We start from the raw sequence: 9,456 nt of genomic DNA on the forward strand, positions 1-9,456 counted from the left end.
TATCCTTAGTTCATTCCTTTGGGATGGTTTTTACCCATACTCCATGCTCGTGACTGACAACAAACCCTTGATTCTTGGTTGATCCAATCAAGTCTTGTCAATATCAATGGAACTTGGGTGTTGATAAGGTGAAAACCATAATCCACCAAAATGGATGATTGATCTTTACAATGACTTGATTCATCCCTTGAACTTTGTTTGTTTGCCTTGTGTGTGATCCCTTATTTGTGATTGTTGCATTCATGCATTCATGTGCATCATAACATTCATCACACAAAAAATTCAAGGAACTGAGGTGTTATTTGCAAATATTTTCAGACCATGGATTGTGGACGAAGGAACACTAAGAAGTACAGTTTCAGATGTCCAAATTTGGAAGAGTTAAGGAAGCTAGCATCTTTTGTATTAGATCCCTTGAACTTCAAACAACGCCATGAGAAGCTTTTGTCTATCTTGTTTGCTGATGTGGTTGAAGGACTTCTAAGTGTGTTGGTTCAATTTTATGACCCTCTCTACCGTTGCCTCACTTTTCCTGATTATTAGCTCGTGCCTACGTTGGAAGAGTATGCCCATCTCTTGGGAATACTTGTTTCTAACAAAGTGTCTTTTAGTGGATTGGAGGAGATTTCTAGATCTTGTCTTATTGTTGAAGCTCTTCATTTGGAGAAGTCTGACATAAAGGCTCATTGGGTGAAGAAAGGAGGTTTGTTTGAGTTGAATTCTGAATTCCTCATCAAGGAAGCTACTGCCTTTGCTCAAGCCGGTAGTGTGGATGCTTTTGAAGTTATCTTTGTGTTACTCATTTATGGATTAGCTTTGTTCCCTAACATTGACGGTTTTGTTGATGTTAACGCCATTAGAATTTTCTTGATTGGGAATCCTGTGCCCACTTTGTTAGGAGATATGTACTTCTTTTTGCATCTAAGGAATTATAAATATGGTGGAACTATTGTGTGTTATGTTCCTCTTCTGTACAAGTGGTTTATTTTTCACTTGCCTCAGACACTTGCTTTTGTAGAGAACAAACAATGTCTACGGTGGTCTCAAAGACTTATGTCTCTCACTAATGATGATATAGTTTGGTATGATCCTTCATTAGGCAGTTTGGATATTATTGATTGTTGTCGTGAATTCTCTAATGTGCCTCTCATTGGTACACAAAGAGGAATCAACTACAACCCTTCTTTGGCTCGTCGTCAACTTGGGTTCCCCTTGAGAGACAAACCTAATAACACTTTGTTAAAAGGTCTTTTCTATCAAGAGGGTAAAGATCCCCAACATTTGAAGCAGAAGATTGTGCATGCTTGGCATAATGTGCATAGGAAAGGAAGATCTGAGCTTGGTCTGTGCAATTATGTAGCTTTGGAAGCTTACACTCTTTGGGTGAAGAAGAGAGCTATGGAGTTGAAGATGCCTTATGCTTGTGAAAGACCTATGTATGTGGTTGTGGTTGAGCCATTAACTCTCCCTAACTAAGATATAGAGGAGTTGGAAGACGCGCTCGCCAAGATGAAGCGAGAGAAGGATATATGGGAAGATCATTTTCGTGCTTTAAGTCGAAAGCATGAGGAATTGCAGCTTAAGTCTAAGGACAAAGATGCACTTATTGAGCTACTTGAAGACCGAGTGACAAAGAGATAGAGAGAGTCGGAGGTTTCATCTTCCTCTAGTATGCCTCAGCCTTCCGTCGCTTGGAAGAAGATTGTTGATCAGCTTGTCCTCGAGAAGACTCAGATGAAGGCTTCTTTTGAGACTGAGATTCGATGCATTCGAAGGAAGTACGCGCCTGCCGCCCGATCTTTTGATGTTGTTGTTAGGGATCCTTAGGATGACTAGTCTCCTTTTCTCTTGTATTTTTCATTTGGTTTCTGAAATTGTACTCAGTGTAATCCTTCCAATGATATAAATAAAAGAGATTTTATGGTCATATCAATTTGTTGCAATTATTGTTATACATATATATATATATATATATATATTTGCAAATGATATAGTAAGTTCCTTGAAAACAAAAATAATCTAGCATTGCATTTCATGCATCATTTGCATATTAGGTCTCTCTTTCGCCAGATGTATTATTGGTATTTCTTTTGTGCTTCAACCAAGCTGACTCATACCTACGCCAATCACTCAAGAATCATGGAACATATAGAGCAAGAGAACAAAGACTTGAAGGACGAGATTGCCCGTCTAACTGCCATGATGGAGTCAGTCCTAGTTGCTAAGAGCCAGTCTTCTCCAACACCTGCAACTCCTCCTCCTCAGAGGACTGTTATTTCAGAGATTGCTACCTCTACCATTCCTGCAACTAGGCATGGCAACATAACCCGTACCCACGGGTACCCACCCGAACCCGCCCCGAAGTTGACGGGGAAAACCCGCTTTGACTGGGTTTGGGTTTTCCCCAATTATAAAATATGGGGACGGGTCGGGTAATGGGGACACTAGTACCCACCCCGAACCCGTCCCCGAACCCGCCCCGTTTATTTTATTATGTACATTATTATTTATTTTTGATGATTTAGAATATTAAATAAGTGACCAATGTTTTAATATTTTGATTTGTATTAATTATTTAAAATATTCGAAATGTATGTATGCTATTTTTTTAGATTTTTTTATTTTATTATTTATAATATAATTTGATTTTTAAAAAATTAAATATTTCTATTAAAAAAATTGATTTCACTAAAGGATGGTGGCGGGGCGGGGATACCCGAACCCAACCCGAACCCGTTTGGGACGGGTTTGGGTTTTAATTCTCCATCCCCGTTTGAGTTTGGGGCGGGGAACGAGGATTGTTTGGGGATTCAAGTTTGGGTTTGGGGGAGGTAAAAACCGTCCCCGACCTGCCCCGTTGCCATGCCTACCTGCAACTGCTGCTCACTTTGCATCCAACATGCCTGCCGAATTCCTGTGGGGAATGTCGCCAAATTTTGTGCCTGAAGGCTTTGCGCCTAGCTTTGCTTCCATGCCGGCATCTAGCCCGGTCATGTCAGTACCACCACCTGTTGTGCATACTCTGCCCCGTGTAGAAGACACCATTTATCATTTTGAGCCGTCTGAGGGCCTTCATGTGTACGAGAAGATGGACGAGATGAATGACCAATTCCTTGAGCTGCGTAAGGAATTGAAAACTTTGAGGGGTAAGGATCTATTTGGGAAGAGTGTTGCGGAACTTTGTTTGGTTCCAAATGTGAAGATCCCGGTGAAGTTCAAAGTGCCTGACTTTGAAAAGTACAAGGGGAATACATGTCCACTCAGTCATTTGGTGATGTACGCTAGAAATATGTCTACTCAAACCAACAATGATCAGTTGTTGGTCCATTATTTTCAAGACAACTTGACCGGTGCCGCTCTGAGGTGGTACATGAGATTGGATAGTGTAAGCATCCGCACGTCCAATAATTTGGGCGAAGCATTCGTGAAGCATTACAAATATAATGTTGATATGGCTCCAGGTAGAGACTATTTAAGATCATTGTCTCAGAAGGATAAGGAGACATCAAGGAGTATGCGCAAAGATGGAGAGAGCTTGTCGTTCAGATTACCCTTCCTTTGGAAAAAAAGGAGATGACCAAATTTTTTCTAAAGACCCTGAGCTCATTTTATTATGAGCGGATGATTTCCAGTTCCCTCAGTGATTTTACCGAGATAGTAAACATGGGGATGAGGCTCAAAGAAGGTGTCTGAGAGGGACGGTTATCCAGAGAGGAGGCGTCGTCTAGCAAGAGATATGGCAACAATTTCAGTAAGAAGAAAGAGAGTGAAGCTAATGCAGTTTCCGTGGGGAGGCAAATGAGGCCTCATGAAAGAAGAAATCAACCACCCTGTTAACATCATCATCAGTAATCCCAGCATTTTCAGCTAATCAGTCAGCACCAAATCAACAACAACGTCAACAACAACAAATAAACACCTACAAAACAAAAATACCAACAATCATCAAAAATCAAAATTTGAGAGGAATAAGGTCTCCTTTGACCCAATTCCGATGACATATGCAGAATTATATCCATCGTTGGTTCTCAAGAACCTGTTGCAACCAAGGAACCCACCTCAAATTCCTGAACCACTTCCATGGTGGTACAAACCAGAACTCCGCTGTGCTTTTCACCAAGGAGCTCCCGGACACGATATTGAGAATTGCTACCCCCTCAAGTATGAGGTCCAAAAGCTGGTTAAGAGTGGAATGGTGTCTTTTGAGGATCGTGCATCGAATGTCAAAGCTAACCCATTATCTGCCCATGGAAATTCATCTGTTAATATGGTGGACGATTGTCCTGGCGAGTTCAAGGTATTTGATGTACGCTTCGTTAGAAGGTCCTTGGTGACGATGCACAAGGATATTTGCTTGGTTGGCGATTGTGAGCATGATCATGATGGTTATGTTATTTGCAGTGTCAATCCCAGAGGTTGTATGATTATGAAGAGAGACATCCAGAGGTTGATGGATGAAGGCTTGATTCAGATTGTCCAGTTCCGTCATGTAGATGACGATGTCAATGTTATAGTCCTTGTGTTCAAGAATTCCGAGAGAATGGTTATTCAGTATGATAGTAGCAGCAGTAACAGCGTCAGCAATAGATCGGTATTTTCGTTGGTTATACGGTTAATGGGTCCAGTACTGTATGCATCCGATAAGGTTGTCCCATATCAGTACAATGCTACTATGTTGGAGAATGGTCAAGAGGTTCCTTTGCCTACGACCAGTTTTGTTGTAAGCATAGTTGATGTTACAAAGGTGACCCGTAGCGATTGTGTGTTTGGGCCGGTGTTCCAAAAGAATGTGGAGGATTTGTCTGTTAGTAAGAAAGTTGATGTACAAATGGTAGAATCTGTTAGTGCTCCAAAGTGTCAGTCTAGTGAATCCAACAGCTTGAAGCCTAATGATGATGATGAGGTACTTAGACTGATCAAGAAGAGCGAATTCAATATGGTGGAACAGCTGCTCCAAACTCCCTCCAAGATCTCAGTACTGTCTCTGTTGATGAATTCAGAAGTGCATAGAGAAGCGCTGCAGAAAGTTCTTGAGCAAGCTTATATGGAACATGATGTTACGATGGATCGGTTTGATCATATTGTAGCTAACATCACTTCTTGTAACAATCTCAGTTTTTGTGATGAAGAACTCCCCGAGGAGGGTAGAAATCATAACTTGGCTCTGCATATCTCAATGAATTACAAAGACGACGCTCTGCCGAATGTGCTAGTAGACACCGGGTCTTTATTGAATGTACTTCCAAAGTTAACTTTGTCCAGGTTGTCATACCAAATAGCGCCTATGAGATATAGTGGCGTGATCGTCAAGGCATTTGATGGTTCTCGCAAAATTGTTATTGGCGAAGTGGACCTTCTAGTAAAGATAGGTCTGAGTGATTTTCAGATTACTTTCCAAGTAATGGATATCCACCCGACCTACAATTGTCTATTAGGAAGGCCATGGATTCATGAGGAAGGATCCGTCACTTCAACGTTGCATCAAAAGTTGAAGTTGGTCAAGAATGGGAAGCTTGTTACTGTTGGCGGGGAGAAGGCGTTGTTGGTTATCCACCTGTCATCTTTCTCTTATGTAGCAGCCGAGGATGAGTTTGGAACCCCATTCCAAGCCTTATCTATTGCTGAGGAAAAGAGAGTTGGGGCACCCATGTCCTCATTCAAAGATGCACTGAAGATTGTTGAAGATGGTCAGTCAGATCAATGGGGGTAGATGGTAGAGGTCTCCGACAACAAGGGCAGAGCCGGATTGGGTTTCCAACGAGGTTCATCAGTGGTTAGATCTGAAGATGTGCAACTCAGTTTCCGTAGCGGAGGGTTCATTCATGATAATGAACAACACTTAGTTGTTGTGCTAGAGGGTGATGAAGATAAAGACTGCACCAATTTTGTGACGCATGGAAAGGCTTGCGACAATTGGACTGTTGTTGATATTCCTGTTGTTATGCTGATAACATGAAATTATATCACATTTTAAGACTTAATTTAATTAGATTATATTATCATTTACTTTAATTTATCCCATTTTATCAGATATTATGCAGTATTTCTTTTCTATTTACATCAGGTACCCATTTTGAAGCAAAAGTGAAAAAGGGAAGAAAAGGAGGTGTAAAAAGCAATAAAAAGGAAACAAATAACCAAGACCAAGCCCAGCCCAAAAGAAAGCGCACGCTGCCCCTGTGACGGGCGTCACAAGGGTTGTGACGAGCGTCACGCGAAGTAGCCTTGTGACGGACGTCACACATGGTGTGACGAGCGTCACACCAGTCCACTAGCTTTTTGGCGCAAGTTACGCTCTCAGAAGAATGGAAGTAACGTTGAGGACTTCGTGTCCTATTCCCAAGCCGTGTATTTAGCCATGCTGAAGACTCGTAGGGAACGGAATGCAGTTACCAAGGCTATTATAAATAGCCATCTCCTCTCTTTGCCGTAAGGAGAGTTTTTGCACGCTCAGTTTTGCGGAAGCTCTGCCAAATTTTCCTTTCACGCCTTTGCTTATTTTTCTTCCTTTCCAGCATTGTTCATTTTATTTATTTCTTTTGCAAGCTTTACTTTCTCTTTTCCCTTGCAATTTATCTTTCCCGTTTTTAGCTTTTAGATATTTTTTTCGCGTAATAGTTTCTACACCGGAAACTACTGTGCAACTTTATACCGGATTTAACCTTACGTTATATTCGAGTTTTATTTCCTTGATTTATTTTACTGCTTAATTGAAGAATCGAAGAACAAATCCTACCGGCTTGTGGTGGAGTGTTCAAGACCATTGTATTACGCATTCAGGTTCTTTAATTGTTATTTAATTTTTAATGTTTTATTCTATTGTTTATTCATATTGCCTGCCTGGAATGAGTCTGTTTATGCATGATATAAATTCTTGTTTATTTAGCATGTCTGGCTAATTTGCCTAGGTATCGGTATGTAAAGTAAGCAGAATAAGGGATCGAGACTGAGTCGGTCTATCTAAACTTAAAATCAAAATCAATCTTTTTATGGTCTCAACTTACAGGTTTAATAACAAGATTTTTTTACAAAAGTAAAAGACATAAAGAAGTTAAAATCAATAGAGCGAAAGTTTGAGATTTTAACTGGACAGTGTAAGTTAGACATTAATTCTAGATCAGGGCGAGAGCAAGTTTTAGAGTTAATTAAATTCTGACCTTTTCCAAAAAGTATTTTTAAAGATTGAATGTGAGGACGAGAGTTAAGCATTTGGATTTAATTATATAACCTAAGTCAACAGAGCGAGAGTTTGAGATAAGGGTGTTTAAAACAGTCAGTATTTTCTTAAAAAGAGTTTCTGCAACTTTATTGTTTTCAAAATATGGTTTTTGACTTAATTATAAGTGACAGCAACATTAATATAAAATCATGGTTTATTCAACAGAGCGAGAGTTTGAGATAGAACCTTTAACCAATAAAGTTAACCGAAACGATTCATTTTAAAACCAAGAAACCGACAAAGACTTGATTCCCTAGTTTTGACGAATTACATATCGATATCCGTTTTATTAATATTTAATCTAGACATTAGTTTAGCTCTTAGTTTTTCCCCAAACAATCAAACATCTTCACCTTAGATTTACGTAGTAACTTTAGATAACGGTATATCGATTCATAAGTCCCTGTGGGATCGATATCTTTTAAAACTACGCGATAGAACTGTGCACTTGCAGTTTGTATCCCATTCTCGACTCACCCAGTCGAGCGATCAAGTTTTTGGCGCCGTTGCCGGGGACTTTTATTCAATCGATATCGTAACTCTTCCGTTACGCTGTAGAGACTAAGGTTTCTTTTTCTTCTATTTTCTTTCTTTCGTTGATTTGTATGCCACGCACTCGCTCTCAAGGCGAACCTCTCTATTTACGAATCAACGATATCGAACTATATCTCCGAGTCTTACGACGAATTCGGGAATATCGTGCTGAAAACAATCTCCCTCCTATAGACCTTCCTGATCTCAAAGATTTTCCTTCTTTAACCGAGATGGCAGAACCAGCTGGTGCTCTTAGAGATTACGCCGCTCCATCGCAAGATGAACCGCATTCAAGTATTGCTCCGCCCGCAATCGAAGCAAACAACTTTGAACTTAAACCTTCGTTGTTGCAGGCTGTGCAACAGAACCAATTCTCTGGAAATCTTACCGAAGATCCAAACCTTCATTTATCCGTATTTGTCCAATACGCTGATACTGTTAAAGCTAATGGTGTCACTTCAGAGGCAATTCGACTTCGTCTTTTTCCTTTCTCATTAAGAGATAGCGCTAGAAGATGGCTTCAATCTCTTCCTTCCAACTCAGTCACCACATGGAACGAGTTGAAGAAAGTTTTTCTTGCCCGATATTTTCCACCAAGCAAAACAGCTATGTTAAGAGCCCAGATAAACGGATTTAAACAGAAAGACAACGAGTCTCTTTTCGAAGCATGGGAGAGATACAAAGACATGATGAGACTTTGCCCACACCATGGTTTGGAAGACTGGTTAGTAATTCACACATTTTATAATGGTCTCTTATACAACACAAGGTTAACAATAGACGCCGCTGCAGGTGGTGCACTAATGAACAAACCTTATGCTGATGCTTACCAGCTTATCGAGAGCATGGCCCAAAACCACTATCAGTGGGGAACCGAACGAACAACAGTGGAAAAACCTCAACCGAAAACTGGCATGTACGAGATAAGTAACCTTGATCACGTCAATGCAAAAGTGGATGCTTTGGTCCAGAAGATTGAAAGTTTAAACGTATCACCTCCAGCAGCCGTGGTTGCTATAACTCAGAATTGCGAGGTCTGTGGAATCCAAGGCCACACTCCTGCGGAATGTCAACTCTTGACTGGAATCCAAACAGAGCAAGTAAACTATGCTCAAGGAAGCCCCTATTCGAATACCTATAACCCAAATTGGAAGAACCATCCAAACTTCTCATATAAGAGTAATAATGCTTTATACGCACCTGGACAGTCTCCAAATCAAGCCCCATCTATACCTCCAGGATATCAGAAACCGAATCCTAACAATAATACCCCTAGAAAATCCAACTTGGAAATCATGATGGAAAACTTTATAGCTTCCCAACAACAAACCAATAAAGATTTCTTAAACCAGAACATACACACTGGCGAACAACTTAAACAACTAGCAAGCAAAGTAGATGCCTTGGCTACCCATAACAAAATGCTGGAAACGCAAATATCTCAAGTAGCTCAACAACAAGCACCTACCGCTGCACCAACTGGTACATTCCCTGGACAGCCCCAACCCAATCCGAGAAGCCAAGCTCATGCAATTATATTGAGAAGTGGAACGGAAGTGGAAGGACCGTCTGACCCAAGGATAGAAAACCAAAACCCTGAGAAATCCACTGAGGAAAGTGAACCTATGGAAAAGGAAGAGAGTAATAAGGAAACCCTAGAAAAGAAGGAACCTTATGTACCTCCACCACCTTACAAACCACCT

The 9,456-nt window shown here is 40.6% G+C and overlaps 1 pseudogene; it reads right to left on the reverse strand.

Moving 5' to 3' along the window:
- Positions 1–8,368: 8,368 nt before the first annotated feature.
- LOC127108855 (uncharacterized) lies at positions 8,369–8,468 on the reverse strand (annotated as a pseudogene).
- Between the last annotated feature and the right edge of the window lie 988 nt (positions 8,469–9,456).

This window comes from Lathyrus oleraceus, chromosome 7 (genome assembly GCF_024323335.1).
Source record: "Lathyrus oleraceus cultivar Zhongwan6 chromosome 7, CAAS_Psat_ZW6_1.0, whole genome shotgun sequence".
In the NCBI taxonomy this organism is placed as follows: Eukaryota; Viridiplantae; Streptophyta; class Magnoliopsida; order Fabales; family Fabaceae; genus Lathyrus; species Lathyrus oleraceus.